Raw genomic sequence first — 21,500 nt, forward strand, 5'->3', positions numbered from 1 at the left:
ACTGGTACTTGTGGGTATCTGGGCAGTGGTAAGAAGGCATGGCACCAGGTTTCTAGCTCATCTTTTACTATGCATAATGCAACTTGATATACCTCTTCATTAGGCTTTCCTTGTCTTTCAAACTCCTCACTCCCAGTCTGTGACACAGTTTTATGGGTAACGAACTGTCAAACCCATGCTGAGACAACCCTGATGATGCCATCTGGGTTGCTTCAGAAAGCTTTGCTCAGAGCCGAGCTAAACAGTATAAAACCGCTTGAACAGTACACTTTGTTGTGGGTAAACTCACCTCTGTGTTAAATCTGAGCATAGTGGAATTCCAGCTCTATCATCTAGTTAGCAAAATGGCGTCCTGTGATATGAGATCAGCAGTTCAAAGTATATCTTGTAAATAACAAATGTTCCCCCAGTGTACTCTCTGTCACTGAACTCTTGAACAGTAAGTTTCCACGTTGCCTGAGATTCTGCAAGGTGAGAGTGTTGGAGTTGAGTGGAGGAATTTAGCCAGACCTCTCAACCAGAGCAATACCATACAATCGAAACTGGGTCAAGGGGTCAGCAGACTGTGGGTGGGAAACATTCAGAAGCAATACATTATTCAATCTGTCATCTGCATCAGCTCCCTGTCTTGAGAAAGAGGCTGATTGGCCAGCCTTCTGATCCCGCCCCCTGGTGGCCAATATACTGAGTAGGCAAAAGATGGACCGTGTTATAGTGAAGTACACCTTGAAATACAATTAGTATCGTGCCATTAATATGGTATTGTTTCAAGGTCGAGGTTTAAACCTGCCTCTGCTTAAGACGGACAGCAGGCAGACTGTACTGGTGATGTCATCAACAGACAAATCCTGCAGCTGCTCAATCGACCATTAATAATCAAAAATCTTTGAAGTCACTGTCACAATATTTTACTGGAATATAGCCACATTCACTAATATAAGCATGGCACTAAAATGGAATTAATTTGGTTGCCATAAAAACTTCCACAGAGCCCACTGTGTGAATGAATTCATTTCAGATGCACCAACTTCGTAAAGTGTCATCAGATGGCACCATTAATTCAAGTCTGGACAAACTTAGAGAGACAGTTCTTTTCATTTGTAGATATTGACTTTGTTTTCGAAAAATCACAGAAGGACAACAATATTCATTTGTGTGTATGGTGAATGTTCCCCTTGAACTGCTCCGCATGGCAGCTACCAAAAGGGAAGAGTGATTAATGGAGGCAAGAGCTGGAACACCACCAGATTACATCCTTAGGTGTGTGTGTGTGTGTGTGTGTTTGTAGAGATTTCGTTCTCAGTCAACCCCATCTCAAAGTCCATGTCTACCTCTGTGACCACTCAAGTATAAATTGAAGTGCTTTAATTCCAGTGCAGTCATTTGAGTGCGTTGCTACATGCGTACAGTCTCTCGAGTCATTATTAGTTAGTTAGGCCTTTGTATTCCTCTCGGAACATCGGCCATTGATGAATTGTTTCCACCCTCGTCTGTCCTGAGCCATCCTCTCCAGCTGTTTCCACGTCAGCCCCTTCTTCTTGAATTCCTGCTCTGTGCTCCTTCTCCAGGTGTTTTTGGGTCGTCCTCTACCCCGTTTGCCTTGTGGGTTCCATGTCAGTGCCTGTTTTGTTATTGCTGTTGTGTTTCTTTGTAGTTCCTCGAGTCATTATACATTGATAATAATCCTTATGTTCTTATCTATGGCAACATATGTGGTGTTGGACTGCACTCACCACGGACAAACTGCTTAATATAGATTGTGTTCCGTCTGTTATTGCAAATAAACTGCGGTTGCTGCTTGGAACTTGGCCATAATTCAATATTATCGTTTGTGGGTCAGTGGTTAGCGGGTCCGTCCTGCAATCAGAGGATCGGTGGTTGGATCCCCGGCTCCGCTAGCCCATGTCGACGTGTCCTTGAGCTGTGTCTACGGTGTGTGTATGAATGGATGTTTCTTTGGCTAAAAGCGTCAGCTAAATGTAATGTAATGGTTTACTGTGATAATAGCAATCCAACTGTAGTTACAAACTAACACAATTAATCATTCTCTCATTGTGTGAAGAGTTTGAGCTAATGTAATGCTTAACAGTGGAAGCTATTTTATAAGAAATCAACTTCAACATATACTTTTCATATTGAAATATCAGTATTGTGAAAATGATACATTTGAGCCATTTCACCCAGGCATACTGGAAAGAGGAAACACTTCCAATGGGGGCACTGGAGGATTTTCCCAGGGAATTATCTTTCAGAGAGCAGATGGTTCAAGCAGCATATGTAAAGCTTTGATATCAACACAGACAAGCAGAACAAAACTCAATTTAAATAATGTTCTAGTTTCTTAGCTTTATTATTAGTTCAGTTTGTGTCAACACAATACATTCCAGGATTATCCATGTATACATTTCATGCTCATATATCACTTTACAAAATACAAGAGTCGTGTTTCTTTGTACAGCTATTTATTTAGATTTGTGTGATGGTGTGAACATTTGTTACACTCCACCCCTCCTTCCCAATGGTAGTGTAACGATTGATAAAAATAATGCCTGGCCTCGGTCTGAACTTTCCCCATGTGCACACTGCAGAATGTCAATCATTCACATAGTCTACTAAATCTGCCACACGGCAAGTGAGACATATAAACAGAGATGTTTCCCTCGGCAAGAAAATGGCACAGTTGCATAATAAGGCAAACAGACTGCAGGCTACATATTTACATAAACAGGGGTCATAAAGCCAGCTCTCCTGAGTCATTTGTGCTCAGGGCAAAGTGCTCTCAAGGAAAGAGATTTATCTGGCTTCATTATGTTTGCATGGTGAGGCTGGTGCTGCCATCATTTATATTAGACACTTTTCTGGCCCATTAAACCTCATTATATATTGATCCTGTTCCTCGGGATGATAATCTACCATTTATTTCCATCGGTTCCACTTCCCCCTCTTTACACTTTCATTTCTCATCAAGTGTCATGGAGTGCCAGCAGAGATGCACACTGCTGTTTTTAGATTACACCACGGGTGTAGCTCTTGCTCTGTCCATGAAACGATAACGCATTCCAGATCATTCTTTGGGGTGCAAGTAAACATCTGCTAACTTTTCACGACCCCTGATAATGTGCAATTTGCTGACTTTAGCTTACCCAGCAGTCATCTGCAAACAGATTATAGAACTGAGCTAATACCGAGTCAGTGCTTCAGCTCATAGAGAGACGGATGGTAATGAAAGCGTTAAGACTGCATTATATCGTTATCAAGATCATTGACCTTGTACGGCGTTGCTGTACAGGAACTTTCAATGGCTGAATAGACGAGCCCCCATTTAGTCAAGAACCGGCTCACAGTCCAGACAAAGGAGGAGGACCACACTACAGGGTGGAGGTCCAACATGAAACAGTGACGTTGGTCATCTGCACTTACTGGAGAGGAAGTTGCCTAACAATACTATCACATTCCAATGACATGTGTTTCTATCTGGGATGTTCTTGATTCACATTTGCATATTTACATTTTGTCCACCCAGTCCTCTTGTAAAGATTCTCAGTATTCTTGGGAAATCAGTTTTATTCATTCAAGCGACTTTGCTGATGGCGTTGCTGCCTTCGTCCTCCGCTCTGCTTCTCACCATCACTATCTACAGTACATTCCAGTCTTTGATTGCTTTTTTCCAGACTTCTGTTGCTGCAACCATGCAATTTCCCTGTGGGGATCATTAAAGTTTCATCTCATCTCTACTTACATAAACCTGTCTCCCCCCCCAGCCTTTTTAAATCGTTCACTGGTTGTCCATCACAAAGCATTGCATCATCTATGTCCTGTAGAGGGCTTCCAGAAATGCAATTTTTTAGGAAATCAGAAATCCTGGCAGAAGTGACACCCATTTTGCATTTGCATTGGCCCAGAGTTGTTTTAATATTACCACATTACACAGTGGCTGACACCAAACTTTCATGTGTGGCAGTGGTATCATAACAGTGTGGCTTTGATTTCATCACACTAAAAATGCAATATTCAGTCATCATTCATAAAGTTTCACCTCTAATTCTCGATTTACACGAAGCATCTGGTGAGCTCTCCGTTTTGCTGAAATACTGTAGATTCCTCCCCCTGACAGTTATGATGTTAAAATCATGTTGGGGTTTCCGTTGCCCATGCTCTGCCCCAGCTGTACCAGCTGAGTAGTTTCCTTTTTGGCTGTCAACTCTCTCCACCCTCAGCCTTTGTTGGTCGGCCGCTGCATGATCTGCTGCCTCGGAAACAGTATGCAGTGACGTCTGAGTGCATGGCAGGGACATGAACACAGTGACAACTCCTCAGTGTCCGTTCTCGCTGTCACTGGGGTGAGGTCTCTGTCTGAGGCCACCTGGCTTCCCTCGGGGTACATAATTTATGATGCTAATGAAATGTGAGCGTGAAAAGGCCATCGGAAAGCAAGTGATGAATCTCCTGCACCGAGCACGTCATCCATCAAAGAGCCCCCCCCCCCCCCCCACCCAACACCACCCCGCCTGCAGAAGCCTACAGGAAGCCTGAGCCTGAACGTCTCTGATTAATGTTTCGAGTGATGCACCTCCAACATTATCTCTTTTGATCGTGTCATCTCTTTGTTATCTCCGATGACATCGTGGACTCTATTTTAATACAACGTCATTGTGAGAAATATGTGACTTTGCCTAGAGAGGAATTAAATCATCCAGCAGAATAACACGTACACACGGCTGCAATGCAAGACTGTTCTGCAGCGGTTCCCTTATTTACCGTGCTTATTTTCCAATAGAGGAAAGTGTATCTACATGCCGGTTGTGCAGATAAGTTGCATTGTTTAAATGCAGATTGGATCCAATTTATTTCACTCATAGGAAAATCATTTGAACAGACAGTGGGGATTCCTGTAATTACATTTATCTGAAAATGTCCGTTGCTTTGTAAACTGAAAAGTCATTTTGGTTTGCAGAGATTTGCAACCACTGCTACAGTTGCTGAATTTAAACTATATTAGGCCGTTTTATTAAATCCCAGCAGTGTTTATCTGTGTGAAAGAAGTGTCACCCTCCAGAATGGCTGCCTTAATAAATGTGCTTTATACAAATGCAAATATATAACCTTCCCTCTCTATCTTTCTTTTTTCACATGAGAGAAGATATAAGCGGAGATGCCACATCTCTGTGGTACGGGGTTCATTTATTCTTGGCTACAACTAAACTTTATTTTCAGCTGATGATGTTCGTGGATAAATAGTGAAAATACTCAAAATGCTTATTTGTAGCCACACAGGAGGTGAGACTGCTGGGAAAACAGTGCCGGCCTGTCTGTGGTCTGTCCACTTCTCTGCCCCAAACTAAAATATCTCAACAGCTATTGCATGGTCTTCATGCTCTCCAGAGGATGAACCATAACATTTCCTGAAGCTCCACAAACAGGTTTTTGTTTCCAACTGTTTTTTATTGGATGAATTGCAATACAATGTGGCAGAGACATCCATAACATCTGATCCGTTAATGTGTCATTATCAGACCACATTTTCATTTGGCCCAGTATACATACTTCATGAGAGAATACCTGGAAAAAAAAGTCAATTAGCAAATAGTCGCATTGGGAAAGCTAATTAAAATACTCTTTTCTGACTCCTAGCAGAGCATTAACCGTGAACCGACAAGACTATTGCTGTCGTCAGGTGGTTGAACAGGTTACAGCTGTGAACGAACAGTTGAAGTGCAGCGTGTGAGTTGTTTGCCAGTGAAAAAATGCTACAACTACACAAGACCCACGCAACGTTCCCAGTGTCGCTGGCCAGCCACCTGCTCGTTCAAGTGAAGGGGTTTGGCCCTGGCGGTAGCCACTCCCCCGGCCGGCTCTGGCTTAGGTGGACTGCCTTTCAGGTGGAGCGGCTGTTCTCCTGTCAGTAACAATCCGCTCTTCTGACGTTTTTTTTCTTCAAACAATTTATTTTCACTGTTGAACTGATTAGCTGAGCTACAGTGGAAAACCCCAAAGGTGTTAAGTTTCCATTTGAAATAGAGGAAAAGTCTCAAATGCTTCTGGCAAGCAAAAAACAAGCAAAAACAAGTTGAGCAATAACACTGTAAGAAAATACATGAGGATGTTCTAGGTTTGACCAGATGTGTCAGATAGTGGTCCGGCAACAAAAAGGATAACATGTTGAACTTATGTAGCTGACTCAATGCTCAGAGTAAAACGATTGAGACATTCAGGCATTCGGGGCTTGAATCAAACACCAACATTGTTGTAGTTAATCAACCAAGTAATTCATTGTTCTACTTATTCTTTACTAAAGTGTAATTTAATTACTTCATTCAAATTATAGTCATTGATTCAGACATGAATGTTTTATATTTGTCGGTTGATGAACAACTGAAAATGAAATGCAGTGAGAATCATGGACACGAGCAGATAGTGTAGCACCATTACCTGAGCCACCTTTAAACTTGTCAACCTTTGTTTTAGCATGTAAGATAGGGTGTTAGGACTGGTGTTTTCATGATTGGATAGAAGTGGTGAAGTAGTTTGACTAGTGTTAGAACATCCTTCACCTAACATCAGTGGTTACGGTTATCTGAGTTCCCCCACTACACAGCGCTCTCTGCAGTGAGTGTGCATGAAACAAGCCAGCCAAGACGCCGTTCCTCCACCCCCACCGCTGTCATCTCCAATAGCTCTCCACCTTGCCATGATGAAGCGTGGGGCTCTGGCCCCCGTTGCCCGTCCCTCGCGCATGCAGACTGGTGAGTCAGCACTCAGCAGGCACAGCTGGCGGGAGACACGAGGCAACAGTTTCCGCACCCAATAAGGATGATGTGTTACTGAGCTTCACAGCATAAAAAGTAAACCACTTCTAAATTAATTAGCTGCAGTCAGGATGGTAATTAGTTTGGAAGTGCCGGGGATTTACTTTGTGTGAGATAAAGGGGGAGAACGAGGGAGCGGGAGGCGAATGTAAATCAGTGGAGGAACAGAGAGAGTTAAAATAAGAGGTGGAGTAGTCGACAAGTGCTCTCCTAATTCCTCACTTCTGCTTCCGACGATACCATACATCCTCCTGCATGTCTTGTTGCCGTGCTGGCCCACTTATCAGCAGCGCTTCTGTTTTTAAAAAACTAAATTATTTGTACTTGCTTACAATATCTATGCTAATATTGCTTCTGAAGACATAACAACCTTGAGGCTGAGACTAATTATAGGGAGTGTGAATAAAACACCCTTTCTCTTGTAAACTAATTTTAATAAATTTCCCACGGTAGGCTACTCAGGTTTCCTGTTCTTTGATTATCTTGTTTGCCAATATAGTAAGCATTGCTGGTGAAACGAAACAGCTGTGATGCAGAGGGAGAAAATAATTGAACATGAGGTAGTAGTGATGCTGTAGTTTAATCAAAGAAATAATGAGCACCATGTTGTTATTTAATCTTATTTTTGAGGGGTTTAAAACTTCCTTGCTTTGTACAGCTGAATATCACTCCAGCTGTACACAAGCTATGTTGGCTGGTGGATATGATGTAAATTTGTTATTTTGCGTTTGCCATACACCTTTCCCCCCCCCCCCCCTCCTGGGGGGGCGCTCACGCCCAGTCAGGCAGCCCGCTATTATTCACAAATGTACTTTTCTGCTGTGTGGGTGCTTACATAGAGAGATTTTACCCACAATGACTTGTAGCATAACTCAATTTTACAGCAGTCAACTCCAGTCTGTCACCTTGTACAGAAGGAAATTGTATATGTGAAAAATATGCTTCTTGCTGACACATTCATAACCACACCGCATTTGAATAGCTGTTGCAAAACACATGACTTAACAGTTACTTTACAGCTTACACAACCATTTCTATTCTCGTTTCCATCATATACCATAACTGTAATTCTTCCAGCAGTCAAAGCTTTGCTGTAATCATTATAATAATGAAATTATCAAATTGGCAATGCCACTCCATATATATATATATAAATAAATATATGGCATTGCCAATTTGTGTGGGAAGTGAATCCATATTCATCAAGACATGATTGATTAGATTTGCACCGATTATTCCGATATTCACACAGATAATGGACAATCGAGAGAATCATCAGTAATATTGGCCCCTCCCCTTTCCACTGACCACACAATCATCATCAGGTGTTTTTTTTTCTGTGTAATGTGAACAGGAACTGCAAGTAGACAGAGTAACAAGCCGTTTCATGGTGCAGATGAGAGTGGAAACAAATGTGGTAATAGCTCAAACACAGGTGTAGATCCTTTTAATGGCCCCTTCATTAAAAAAGTCCTGCTTCTCTGCAGTGAGATAACCCCGTTGCTGATTATTACCCTCGTCAACCACTCTCAAAACCTCATAAAGCACATCATGTCAATCTGCTATTGCAATCACAACAATTGTTGACCTCACCACAACCCTGGCCTCTGACATGTCAAAATGTGTTATGGTGAGAGCAAAACATGGACCCAAAAGCAGCACACAGGATCAGATTCAGGTTTAGATTTATTAACAAAGGTCTTTAATAAAGCCGAGCAGAACCACAGTCTGGCAGCGGAACGGAAACAAAGACGATCTGACGACGAACAAGCAGTAGACACAGACTAAATACACTGGGGAACAAGACACAGGTGGAAACAATGAGGGCGGGGCTAGATATTCACACAGGACGAAATAATCAGGAACAACACAGACAATCACAGGGAAGGAAGTGCAGGGAAATAGAGGAAACGAGACAGGGACTTCAAAACAAGACATGAAAACTCCAGATCTTGACAACAATTTTATTCTTCACAGGCCATTTGCTCTGTTCTGTTCTCGCCGTGCTCCGCGTCGTGTGCTGCAGAGATGTGAAAGGTCGGGGGCTTTAAGGGACCTGTGGAAAAGAAACTGATCCATGTTAGGGTTCATCCTACAAGGTTCCGGCGCTGTAAGCACCTGCGTCCAAAAATCCACTCAAAGCTAAGCCACTAGCCCCCGGGTGGTCAGCATGATTACACTAATATGATTAACCCTTGCTTGTCTATCCTGTCTGGATTAAAATGGGTTAGCTGAATAGAGAGAAACATATTTCAGACTTAAATGATTAAAGAGATTAACAGCTCCAGACAAACTAGACCTCCCCTGCAAACACACACACACACACACACATGTATGCACACACACTCTGTAATACATGAGTGAGGAGTGCATGCAAACCAGTAACCTATTGCATCACAGACAATGAGGATCTAATACCCCTCAATCCATCATGTATTTCATCTTCACCTGAAATGTGACCTCTTTATGGGCCGCTAACTGACCCTCTGTTCCAGTTCAAACACCCTTAAAAGTTCATAAACATCTTATTTTTATAATGTTTCTTTGGAGAAGCTTGTTTCTAATAAACTCTACAACAGTATTGTAGCTACAGGCTGTGCTCCATATTATCCCAGTTTGCATGTTGCCTCTCCACATACTGAATATTAGATAGACAGAGACACAATGACTCCCCCAGTCTGAACTCCCCCTGTGTCTGCCTCGGTGTTTGTTCCTTCCGCCTTGAACCAGCTGAGTAGAAACCTGCTGATGATAGACTTCGGTTTTGGTTAAGAGGAAGTGACAGTGTGATGAGTTCTAGACAACACGCAGCATTCTTGGGTAATGCCTATATTTGTAGCCCATCGGGCCGAGCCATAACACTTACCATTTAATAAGCAACAGCCTGCAGGGAGTCCTGGGTTTATTCATCCTCCAGTAGCTTTCTGCTTAACACGCAGCACTCTGCTGGGAGCAGGAGCAGGCCAGCGAGCTGAGAGCTTCCCCCGGCCACGGACACAATAACAGTGCTGGACTGGCCCGGCTGGAGCATCGGCGCAGTAGCTCTTAGGGTTTCTGTGTGTTCAGTCATGTGTGCCACATGTGTCTGGATTTCACACTTGACAACTGACTCATGTTTACTGAAGTGATCACATTTACTAGTTGGCCAGACTCCAGCTAGGGTTACTTGCAGTGGGTTAAGCTGTTTACATGGACGCCTGGCCTCTGTTCGCATGAATAAAGCGATGGCGTATGTTGGCTACTTGTGTGTCCTGATGGTCATCTGCAAAAAGAAAACAGCAAAGAAAGCACTCATGTACGAGATGAACAACTTAAAGTGCCAGGGATTTACAATGGTGTTATGGTTTTGAAGCCATCTCTGTACTGTGTTGGCTTCTTTAGGCTCTTTTACTTGCTGGAAAACAAAACTTCTTTCAGCTCAGTCGGTCTGATGAGACCACAGAACTTCCAGAGTCTCCCATGGGCCTTCTGGCAAATTGCACCATTGATGTCATCTGAGTTTTTGCGAGTGACTTCCTCCTTCCCATAACAGTTGTTCTATGAACAGTCTCTCCAAGATGAGCCACTGAACCTTGGAACTCCTTCAGAGCAACTAGTGAGCACGCTCACTCAGCTTTTAAAGGACGGCCGGCTTGATTCTCTGTTGGTCAGATCATATATCTGAATGCAACCCCCCTTTTTGTCATCCAGCTGTTCCGAGGCCCTTCTTCAGTCTAAAGGGAGGTGGTGGCAGTTTTTCTATGTCTCTGGACTACTAGGTGACATAGTTAGTCTATGGGAGGAGTAAACATATGTGTCTTGTAGACAGATGTATTTAAACCTTTTCAATATCTGGCTTCATTTAGTCTCAAAGCACTTCTCGATTTCAATCTGGATGCATTCATACATAGCTTTTTTTAAAAGATAAGATCTGCACAAGAAGCATACAGTGTAAATGGGTAAATCCTTACATTTGAGTTACAGAATGCTACAAAAGTCTAAGTTTGCCATTTAGGTTTTTTATGAATTCCACTTTCTACATTTCCATGCAGTTGCACAAGCAATGTTTATGAGGTAACTGGTTAAGATTCAGTCCATGAACACATTGTTTGTGCTGTGGCCATTGGTGCTTGCCTTAGAAGTGATAGAGTGAATACAAAATATAGTTTGTTCTTCTTTCAGACCTCAATATATCCTCTCGGTTAAGTCGCCAGACGATTTCCAGTTTGTTCAATCAGTATTCAGAGTAGGTGGTCACCCTGGGATTCTCCTCTACTCAACACCCACTTCTCCTGCATTGATGTCTCGTCTCTCCTGCTGTCTTTGCTTCATGCCCCGTGTTTCTTTCCTTCTATCCCCTGTTCTTTTGCCCCGGGCAACACCTCTCTCCTAAGACACAGATGTGATTGGTAGTGCTTGTGTGGAAAAGACTTGTACTTTTCCTTTCTGTAACAGATGGCAAATATTGCTATCTTGTGCCCTTTGTCTTCAGATCTGAAGGAGAGACGGCTCTTGTCACACTCGCGAGGTAAAGGTGACAGCATGCTATTGTTTCTTTTCTCTTCAGATACAGTAAGAAATAAAATTTAACATCATAATTGTTAAATACATGTATTGTAGAGCATGCAGACAGACCAGAGTTTGTCATCCCTTTATCCTGCTATTTATCCTCCTCTAGTTTCTTTATTAAACTACACTGGTAGATACATGCTTTCCACTTCTATCCAGGCTAAAACTTGTTATATAAAAGCTGTTCTTTTGCTCTTTCCCTAAGGCCCATTTCTTCTTCGTTTCAGAGGCTGCAAGGATAACTCACTGCTTGGAAAGAATCCTGCACCACCATGACCTATAGGCCATAATCCTCCACTTATGCATTGACAAGGCATCCCAAATACACAAAGCGTTTCGAAAATGGGAATTAATTTCCTAATGCCTGTCATCCTCAGTTCTCTATCAAGTTCTCTTTTCTTCGACAGGCCCTGGCAAACCGCCCTCTTACATTTGTTCCAAGAATTAGATTATCTTATCAGATGTAGCGCAAGCCCCACAAAGTTCACTTTCCACAGAGGTGGTGTCTGGGTTGAGGCAGCAAATTGTGCAGCTGCTAAAACATGTCAGAGAAAGGTTTGACCAGGTCTATCCTTGAAGGTGGAGTGTGGGGGAAGTAACTGAACTTCAGGCTTCCACTCACTACTTATACCTATAAACCTAGTTTCCTTTGAGCTCCACCTGAAATGAAACAATCTCACTCCAACACTTCACTGATGTCACAGTAACTAAGGCTAACATGTGTCCCTATCCCAGAGGATCAGAGAGAATGCATGGCTCTTAACCCTTGTGTTGCCTTCGGGTCAATTTGACCCGATTCAATGTTTCACCCTCCTGTCGCCTTCGGGTCAATATGACCCGATTCAATGTTTAACCCTCCTGTTACCTTTATATTTACTAACATATTTTACCCTTGAGGTCAATATGACCCCAGCTATTAAAATCTCCAGAAAATTATTAGAATTAATATTGTTTTCCAAGTTTAAGTGTGAGGTACTTTATGTTTGTTTGTTGACTCCCGAAAGAACACCGACATTAAACATTGAATCGGGTCAAATTGACCCGAAGGCGACAGGAGGGTTAAATATTGAATCGGGTCAAAATGACCCGAAGGCAACACAAGGGTTAAATGCCTTACTGCAATCTTTTCTCATGTACCCACGGATCACTGCCAAAATCTGCCTGAGTTGTTATACCAAAAAGACAAGAAAGGTGAAATACCCAGCTATGATTATTCTGTTTTGCGCCATTTAGACTTTGATAGATTGACTCTTTTTAAAATAGCAATGACATTTTCCACTTCACACTATCCTCCTGACACTAGTTACTCCTACTGTCACTGCACTTCGCCAACGGTCCGGGCTGTGCAACAGAGTGAAATCCTATCACTAGGAGCCTGGCTCGCATACATAGGAGGCTTTGCTTGGACTAGACAACCATAGAGCTTCTCAGCATCGATGACATCACTGGGTTTGTTGACACCAACAGGGTTTAGCATAAATTTTTTGGCTTAAAATGCCAAATAGCATCATTGTTATCCAGTGGCAACCAGATACTAGAGCCAAATCAGATGATTAAAAATACCCATTTATTCAGTGATCAATTCACCATATTCAGACAGAAAGGACAAAAGCTTTTTTTTTAAAGGGCACTTCAGCAATTTCAGTTTTGCAAGTTTGAGGAACGATTAAAAAAGAATGGAAAAAATCAAAATGTTATGTTGGTATATGGTATATCTTTAGTGCCATACTAAGGATCAAACTCAAAAAAATCCACTCTTATGGCAACTAATCTTTTATCAGAAACCTTCCTGCCTAAAAATGTTTGTCTCAAAGATAATTCTGATGACATCATCGACGTAATTTATTCTGATTTCGGCCCCTCCAGAGCCACAAAAGACATCCTCCAAATGTTTTCACAGGCTGTGTAGAGCTCTCTGTGAGGAGTAAACCAACGAGCTCGCTCCAAGCATGTCTTAGAGACATAAAAACATGGATGACCTGCAACTTCCTGATGTTAAACTCAGACAAAACTGAAGTTATTTTACTCGGCCCAAAACTCCTCAGAAATGAATGATCTAATTATATAGTTTCTGTAGATGGCATGGCCCTGGCATCCAGTACCACCATAAATAATCTCAGAGTTATCTTTGATCAGGACCTGACCTTTAACTCCCACATAAAACAAATCTCAAGGACTGCATTTTTCCACCTATGTAAGATTTAAAAAAATCAGGCACATCTGTTTCGATGTGTTCGTTCACGTGTTTGTTACTTCTAGACTAGATTAGTAGACAGACATCTGTAAATACTGTAGAAATGCCTCAATCCAATCAATTAGTGTGGAAAATACATGCCCAAACAGATCATTGTTAGCAGCTTTCTATAGGATATGTACAGTAGCTGTTTCAGTTGGTGGTATCATGCTCTCACCGGACTATTTCCCTGTAGGGCCTGCAGAAAGCTTGGACCTTTTACTGGTCATGTGTAGTGATAACAGCTCCATCTTCAATTGGAAACGGGTCTTTAAAGCACAAAGCACATTTTACTAAGCCTCTCTGACCCAATTAGTTTAGTAAAATCAATTCTCTGTCGTTTTGTTCTCCTCAATCTGATGCCTTGAACTGACTTTAAATAGTAATAAGAAAATGATCCTTGAAGCTTAGGATACAATGTTCTGAGATGAAATTGGATGGGTTTCAAATTTTGATGGCCAGCTAATGGAGCTTACTGCTCGGTTATCCACCACCGATCATGTTAGGAGGCAAACGGAGCAGGCTGGGCCAGTTGTGAGCGGAAGTGAAGCAGCACAGGGGTTAGCTGAGGTTAAATGCGATTGTGAAAAAACGAAGATCGAGGAAAGTGTGGACGTCAGCCCGGATCAAAGGTAGCTGTGAGGAATAGAAGTGTGTGATTCATCTGAGAAGAGAAGATTCCCTATTTAGCTGTCTGTTATGTGACATGCATGAAGAGCTGCAGACATGCACACACAAACACACACAAACATACATGCCCTCAGTAGCTGATTAATAAGAGCACAGCCCAAGGCATTTACCACCACTCCATTATTCAGTTTGATTATCTGGAGGAAATTATAGAGTATTAGAGCTTTTAATGACTTTGGCATCCCCTGGTGTATTACTTGCTGATGAGGACGGTTTTAATCATTGTGCTGCGCTAACTCGGTCCAGAATCACAGCGGCATATTAATGCAATGTGTTGCAAACTGTACACAAACACACGTTAACCTCATAAGCAGAAAAGAGCAACATGGGGACGCTAGCAAATTAAGATACATGATTAATAAGGCAATACTTCTGAGGAGCCGGGAGTGTGTTCTATTTGGCCTCCGACAATGTCGGCTGGGAAAACGATTCTCCGCAAAGGTAAATAAGATGACAAATGCTGACATTTCCAATTCCCAAGGTCTGGCATTATATATTATACACAAGAGTGTCAGAACATCCCGGCAGTCTGGGACATGAGTCCCTGAAACATGAAATGTGCTTTCAGTCTTTGCATGGGAGCAAGAATAGGGTTTTCTTCTCTTTCTTTTATATATCTTTTAATTGGTTTCTCTCTCTACAGTATCGTAAAGCTCTAATACTGGTCAAAGGATGAAGGTGTGAGAGAGACACACTCCAGCACACTCTCTTGGTCTAGTTAGTATGATGTTCATGCACGTGGAGTCACAAGATGGCGCTGGGTGAAGGTTGCGTGTTTTTTCGGGCTGCACAGTATATTTGTATTCATGGCCATTGCTAAGTTAGTTGAAGAGTAACACATTTTAGCAGTATTCTGAATGCAGCCGAAAAGCTTAAATATCTGTTTATTTATCACTATTACTATTGTTATTGCAATATTCCAAAACATTATCGCATCATTTCCTCATATTGTGGAGCTCTTAATGTGTTTTTATGTCCTGAGTTTAACAATTGTCCTTGTCTGCAGTTCTGGATGGATGTTTGGACCCATTCTACAAATCTTACACTATATATTATATATCTTTGATTAGGACTTCTCCTTTTAACTCCCACGTGAAGCAAATCATTTTTTTCCTGCATTTTTTCATCGACATAACATTTGAAATATCTGGCACATCTTGTCTCAAAAAGATGCAGAAAAGCTGGTTCACGCGTTTGTTACTTCTAGACTAGATTACTGCAACTCCTTATCATCAGGCTGCTCTAATAAGTCTCTTAGGTCCCTCCAGTTGATCCAGAATGCTGCAGCTCGTGTTCTCACTAAAACTAAGAAAATAGATCACATTACTCCTGTACTAGCTGTTCTGCACTGGCTCCCCGTAAAATCAAGAATCACATTTAAAATTCTTCTCCTCAGCTACAAAGCCTCGATTGGTGATGCTCCGTCGAATCTTAAGGAGCTTGATCCTCCACTGTTGCTCTCCTGAAGTGTTCTTCCCTTTTTTCCCTATGAAAGGTTTTTTTTATCGGGCTATACAAAATAAACTGAATTGAATATTACTGTCACACTACTTAAAGATTTATATTAATTGTTGCCAGAGTAAATAACCACAGTACTAATTACTAATGTTACTTCGATACATTTATGTGTTATTTTAAATGCCAGACCATCTGAAGACATTGGAAATGGAGTGGAATTATCGTTCTTATGGCAGTTGGCCATTCAAATAACCAAAAGGGTAATGTTGGTTATTACTTATTGTGATTTCTTGAGAGGTGAGGATCGGCTTGTGAGGCTTGGGTGCACAAATCAGTATGACAAGCAGTGGTTTTGAACTCAAAATTCTGTATTTAGCAAAATATAAACTTAACTCCGGCAGAAAAGCCGCTAGACAAAACAAACACTCAGTTTTCTTCTGGTTCATTGTTTTCAACGTAACACAAACCCTCTCTTCCATCTCGCCTGCTCCTGTACTTTGTTCTCTCTCATGCCAGCTCCTTCGGGGTAATCAGCCACCTCTCTTTCAGCTGGGCAGCAGCCTTGGCTCCGGCTGCCCGGCTGACTATGGGAATTGGAGTTAATTAACCAGCTGACATGATAGGTTGTAGTCTCTGCTGCAACCACTGGGAGGGGATGTATTTCCCATTGATGGCACTTCCTCTCATGACATCACATTATATTGGTGTTATAAAAGCTATTATAAGCTCTTCTATTGCCTGGACCAAAAAAAAGCAGCCTGCAGTAAAATCCTGGTCGGAGGCCAAATGTGCTAGGTGACAAAACATGGTGTGAATTGAGCTGTAAGGGATGTACGCAAACTTAAAAAGTTAATTTAGCTCACTCCAAAAGAATTCACTCTATCAGCTCCATTCCCTCAGTGGAAAAAGACCCATCGGTATTCTCCACCATTCTCGGTATTCACTCAGGCTGCAGTCTGAAGGTTCCCCTGGAAACTTAGTTCTGTTTATTTTCTTTCATTACATTACATTACATGTCATTTAGCAGACGCTTTTATCCAAAGCGACTGACAATAAGTGCATTCAACCTAGAGTACAAACCTAGAACAACAAGAACACAGGAAGCAACACTTCCTCAACTCAGTCGAACCACAAGCACCACAATAAGTGCCATCCCAGTGCCACTGAAATGCAAATCTGTGTTGGAAACTAGCAGCGTTTCTGTACTTGTATTTGATTGTGTTGTTGTTTTGTGTTCTTTATATCGGCAGCACGTCTTCTTATACTTCGTAACTGTTGTCAGATAGGTGAAGATGTCTTTCTTCTTCGGATTGTACTTGTCTATTAACACGTTATTCAGTGAAATGAGCTCTCAGGACCACCACTGCACGTTGACAATGTATTTGTTTCCCGTCACTTCCTGTGACTCTTTAATAGCCACTCGACCTGCAACTGCCCAGAGCTGACACACACACTCATGGCAAACCGCGTTTTATCTTTCTCAAGATCAAATTCTTCAAAGCAATCAAGCGCTGACACGCTGTGTTTTACACACTATATAACTTCACTTGGGTTCCCACACTTACTGAGTGTGTCTGACTCTAGCTCTCTTATCAGGATACAGCACATAAAAGACACTCACCATTGCTCACCTCAGGCATGTCTGCCATCATCTTAAACATATCTGAGCAGTATCAGAATGATAATGAAGCCGTGTGTATAAGAACACATTCTGCACTCCTCACTGTGCCTCCGGCTGGAAGGGTGAGCAGTATAACAGTGATTGAAACCTGATATAATTGACTGAGGCATCATTGGATTGTTTCAATGTAACATTTATTTACGCAGCCACAGGGATACAGAAGGTCGCTTTCAGTTCAGTCAGGAGGACGTGTCAGCGCTGACAGCATGTGAGGGTGATCCCAGCGTCGCTCACCAGGACAGCCGGGGCAGGAAATAAGGTGACAGCGGTTCCCTAAAAAGGGATGAGAATCAATTTTCAATATGCAGCAGCCTGTTCTGACCCACACTGGCAGGCAACCCCCCCTCATTCTGCTCCCAGCAGAGTGTGTTAAATCCAGTCCAAGCTCAGGGCTTGAATAAATCTGCATTCAATTAACGGATTAGCCGCTGTTTAAACATGGCTTCCTCTCTTTGCCACTAATCCGCCAAGTGGGTGTCTGTGAATGGCACAACGCAGCGTTTCATTAAGTTTGTATTTGAAATGGTTGGACTTGAGGGAAGCGTCCTGTGTGTGTGTGTGTGTGTGTGTGTGTGTGTGTGTGTGTGTGTGTGTGTGTGTGTGTGTGTGTGTGTGTGTGTGTGTGTGTGTGTGTGTGTGTGTGTGTGTGTGTGTGTGTGTGTGTGTGACTGGGGGAGATATGGAGATCTTCACCAGAAATACAATGAGGGAAAAAACAAACAGGTTTTATATTTTTTTAGATATTTTGACAGAGAAGGAAGGGCAAAAATCTAAACGCGTTGAACTCGCAGGATATTAATCCTCTTGGACAGCTTGGTTGTTGCAACGTGAAAGAGCTGGCTAAGACGCAGCAGCAATTACTGTCAGAATACATACAGGTTATAAATATGGATGTCGGAGTCCTTTTGGATTGTTTTATAGTTGTTCGCTCATTATTACTCCACGCCGACACATTTAATCCACGTCTCTGGACTTCCAGTCTCTCTATAATACACGTGAGCAATTATTTGCCGTGCACACACTGATCTCCACCTCCTGGTGTGAGGACGTTACCTCAGAACAGCAGTTCACTGTCGTTAATAGCTGTTCACTGACCTCATCCTCTCACCCTTTCTTTTGCCTCATCCACACCATATCCTCCTGCTTCCTATTGATTTGATATTACAGTGAGCCATGATATCATCTGTCCCCCTTTTCTATGACTTATGGAAAGAAAAGAATAACTGAACTATCCTTGGTAAGAAGTACATCAAAATGAAGGTCAAGATTGTACATTGTCCGTACATTGGGACTGAACTGGTTGAAAGAAAGAGACTTCATGAGTGAAACTATCACACAGGTTGACGTTTCCTCTCCGTCCGCCAGCAGGTTAAGCAGTTTTGATTTAATTGTGTCCAACACTACTTGTGTGTAATGTTTCCATTTAGCTCCAAGCTAATACCTAACTTCAAAATGTATATCGCCACCATACTGCATACTGTGTATAGTACCGTTTCTCAGACAATAACAGTTGTGTGTATGTCTGAGTGTGTACCTGTGTGTGTGTGTGTGAAAGGAAGAGATTGAAGTGTTGGAATCCTTTAATCACCAATCAACGGAGCCCGCTGCTTTAGCCCCTCGCGACAACGGCGCTCCAGCTTTCCAGTAACGGATAACTAATAGAGCCCCTATATACATCCTAGGGTGGAGTTAAAAGTATGTCACACTCGATCTATTTCTTCAATAGGACACCCTGCAGAGTGAGGAACGAGGCCGGGCATCCAAACGCGCTTGCACAGTGAGACACACAAACTGACTGATTGTCTTGCACACCATTTGACAGACTTCTTAAATAGAAAGAAAAATTTAAATTGTACAGCAAATGGACACACACACACACACACAAGCCCTGTCCTCATAGAGAGGACACACATTTTGAGCGGTAGCTGACATCATGTACAGCTATGCTGCTCAGACTCCCTGAGAGCACAGCCCTTATATGCTATTTTGTCTTCATGTGTATGTTTGAAGCTCCTCGGCTGGTAAGATCTTATATCACACATCTCGTGTTGGTAAAGAATCTGTGTGCGAGAGACAGAATAACTGAGAGGCAAACATGAATTTAGAAAAGCCAAGAAACATTTTCCACCACTCCTAAGTTGCTTGAAGTTCTCTTGAGCACTTAAATTCAACATTTACATTCCTCTGTAGTCAGGTGAACCTATTAACTTATTCATGCTACAGAGCTGCCACGAGGCACTCTCATTTCCCCAACATTTGCACGCCTCCTTTTTTAAAAACTGTTTCAAATTGTGATAAATGATTGCCCTAACGGAGCCAGACACATTACTCTTCGGCGACCCAGTGCCAAAACAAAAGGATGACACAAGAAAATGCTAGAAGCACACATAATACTAGATGCTAGAAAAGAAACAACACTTCCTTCCCTGCCATGGTTCTTGGAATGCAGACAAGTGCGGTGCAATGACACTGTAATAGGAGCTAATGGACCAGTGTCCAAGGGAGATTATGTGCTGCCTAGATGTGGTGTCATACTGATGACAGAGGTGGCAGGTGGCCACAACAACGCAACCGACCACCCATCACATCCCGCAGCCCCCAAAGGGTGGAAGAGACCCATTCATTACGGACTGTTAGTTCAATGACAATTAGATGCTCGTAAACTGGTGTCCACCCCACGCCACTAGTTCTCTACCCCTCAGTGCCTCCATCCAAACCTCCTACGAGGAAAGTGATCCAAGCTTCACTTCAATGAACCTCTCGAAAAAATACTGTGAGCACAGGCTTACATTTAAAAACAGTGACAGGGAGGGAGAGAGAGACATATGTGATCCCAAACAAAATTAGAGTGGATCTTAACGTGGAAACAAAGCAAAGAAAGCCATCTAGTGGAAATGATGCGGTGCAAGTTTGCTGTAACAGCGAGATGCATCACAAAGCAGTATTCGTAGAATAACGTAATTAAATCCCACTGTTGTTGTAGGTTATAAAACCAGTCCTGTTTTTACGGGAGATATTATTGACTAGTACCACATTGGCTCCCAAAGCTGAGACAAAGAATCACCTTAAACAGACTGTGTCTTCTTTTGTGAACAGGAAGTCAGACTCGTCCCACTATAACCTCCACGCTCCACCACATCGGTGATAATGAGGCACAGCGAGCATTTCAATTGTCTAAGTTCAGTGAATGAATAGAGCCAGAGAAAGAAATATATGATTTACTGCTGGATATCCAACTCTGCTGGTAAAATTTCTTCTGTGGATCACATGAGATTATATTATCACAAGTCCCAGGCACCACCTTTGTGTTTACAAATTATTTATACATCGGGCTCTCAGAAAAGTCAAAAGTCAAAAGCTCGACACAGATCACCTCTCTGTGTCCGAGCCTGCACCAGCAGCTACTGAGTGAACTGAGGCCGTCCGGTCTGAGATGACTGAGTCACACACCTGTCTCTCTTTGAGGCTCCATCAGCACAGCCTCCTATCATCTGGTTGAGTCAAAGCATGAAGGACTTCATTAATCCTCCACAAAGAGCTCCCAGGTGTTGGTTTCCACTGGAGGAGGTGAAACAAAGGCGGTTCCTTTTCTCAGAGGGGAGATCTGTGTCCCACATGGTGTCCAGAGATCAACGTGATGGAAATGTAAAGTGATGACGACAGAAGTCTACTCCAAGTCACAGAATAGGTATTTGCTTTACTTCTGTTTAAACCCCTGCTCCAGGGCAGCACAGAATGTTAGTGAGGAAAAGGCTTTAAATTGTCTCAGATAAGCCACATTAATGATTCATTTTATATCAGAAACCAAAAGGAAAATAGTATTTACCCCAAATGACCTCGCACATACTGTTAACACAGGCTGCACACTTTGTCCGCTCAGCTATTAAATATTAACCCTCCTGTTATCTTAGGGTCAATTTGACCCATTCAATGTTTAACCCTCCTGTTACCTTTATATTTACTGACATATTTTACCCGTGGGGTCAATTTGACCCCAGCAATTAAAACCTCCAGAAAATTATTAGAATTAATATTGTTTTCCAAGTTTAAGTGTGAGGTACTTTATGTTTGTTTGTTGACTACC

At 42.3% G+C, this 21,500-nt stretch overlaps 2 long non-coding RNA genes across 2 annotated transcripts; both read right to left on the minus strand.

Annotated features, from left to right (window-relative positions):
• Nucleotides 1-8,474: 8,474 nt before the first annotated feature.
• LOC130210451 (uncharacterized) lies at nucleotides 8,475-14,963 on the minus strand. The gene is made up of 2 exons (XR_008834810.1): nucleotides 9,673-14,963; nucleotides 8,475-8,862 (listed from the first exon to the last, which is right to left on the minus strand). It is a non-coding gene; the product is annotated as an uncharacterized LOC130210451 (long non-coding RNA).
• Nucleotides 14,964-17,528: 2,565 nt separating this feature from the next.
• Nucleotides 17,529-21,243, minus strand: LOC130210447 (uncharacterized). Its single transcript, XR_008834809.1, has 2 exons — nucleotides 20,867-21,243; nucleotides 17,529-17,689 (listed from the first exon to the last, which is right to left on the minus strand). It is a non-coding gene; the product is annotated as an uncharacterized LOC130210447 (long non-coding RNA).
• Nucleotides 21,244-21,500: the final 257 nt, after the last annotated feature.

Source organism: Pseudoliparis swirei, chromosome 3, assembly GCF_029220125.1.
Source record: "Pseudoliparis swirei isolate HS2019 ecotype Mariana Trench chromosome 3, NWPU_hadal_v1, whole genome shotgun sequence".
NCBI lineage: Eukaryota > Metazoa > Chordata > Actinopteri > Perciformes > Liparidae > Pseudoliparis > Pseudoliparis swirei.